Consider the following 1,184-nt stretch of genomic DNA (forward strand, 5'->3'; position numbering starts at 1 on the left):
TTTAAAATAGGGAAAAAAGCGTAATTAGGTAGACATGTGAAGGGATTTTCTTTTCCACAAAAAACCCTCTACTATACTTTTTTCTCATTATCGAAAAGGGGCCAAAATTATTCGGTGGGTCTTTTCCCAACAGACTTTATGGAAAAATTTGCATAATGAACCCATCCTTTCCCATTCCAGATTCCCCCCCGTATTCGAACATCATGTTAGAAATCCACCTTTAAACCTAAAATAGTAATAAAATACACAGTTTTTAGCACCACAAGGCACCAATTTAAACAATTTTTACACCATGGGCCCCCCTAAGGCAAAACCCTTTTAAACAAAAACATTGTAGCAGCATTCAAACACAGGCAACTAAGAAAGGGGAAAAAGGGCGCCAGTCCAATGTATTTTTTGGGGGGGAACCCACGGGCCGTAATTAAATTTGGGCTTTTTACTCAGGAGGGGAAATGGGACTGAGGGAGCCCGGAAACAGGTTTGTATTAATAACGAATTTCCCATTGTAACAAACCCCAATAAAGGGGGGGACCAAAAAACCACGCTTTAGAACACATATATCTCGTATTTTTTTAACACAGTAGGTAAAAAAAGTGCCCAGACTTTAAAAATAAACAAAAGTATTCCATTTGCGTATGTCTATTACCCACCAATAAAAACGTTTTTTTTTGTAAAATTATTTATTTTTTATATAAAATCCTCAATTTAATTTCCCTACCTTAGTACCCTTATAATACAATAAAATGAAAATCAAGAGCAAACAAGAAATATTACGGACCAACGTCCCATATAAACTTCTGCTATTGCTTTTCCAACTTTCAAACAATTTCGGGCGACTTTTGCTCTCAAATACACCAGTTCGTAAGTTAAAGTATACACGTGGCGACTCTCTGTAACTTTCTTACTCGCCCTTAGCCCTTGGAGGCTGGAGAAAGTTTTTTTTTAAAGGAGAATTAATGTGGGTTTTTCAATAAATTTTTTGGAAATTAAAAACAAAAAACCCCCAAGACCTTTGTCCCGATTGCAGAAACCCGGAAAAACAAATTTAAAGAATTGTGACTGTTTGCTTGTTTTTTGATTCCCATAAAATTTTGATACATTAAAGAATTATCTTTAAAAAAGGCAATTTGGCTTTAATAGTCAGCTGAGCTATAACCCCCTTTGCTAAAATTTTTGGAAAATTT

The sequence above is a fragment of the Penaeus monodon genome, chromosome 28, assembly GCF_015228065.2.
Source record: "Penaeus monodon isolate SGIC_2016 chromosome 28, NSTDA_Pmon_1, whole genome shotgun sequence".
Classification (NCBI taxonomy): domain Eukaryota; kingdom Metazoa; phylum Arthropoda; class Malacostraca; order Decapoda; family Penaeidae; genus Penaeus; species Penaeus monodon.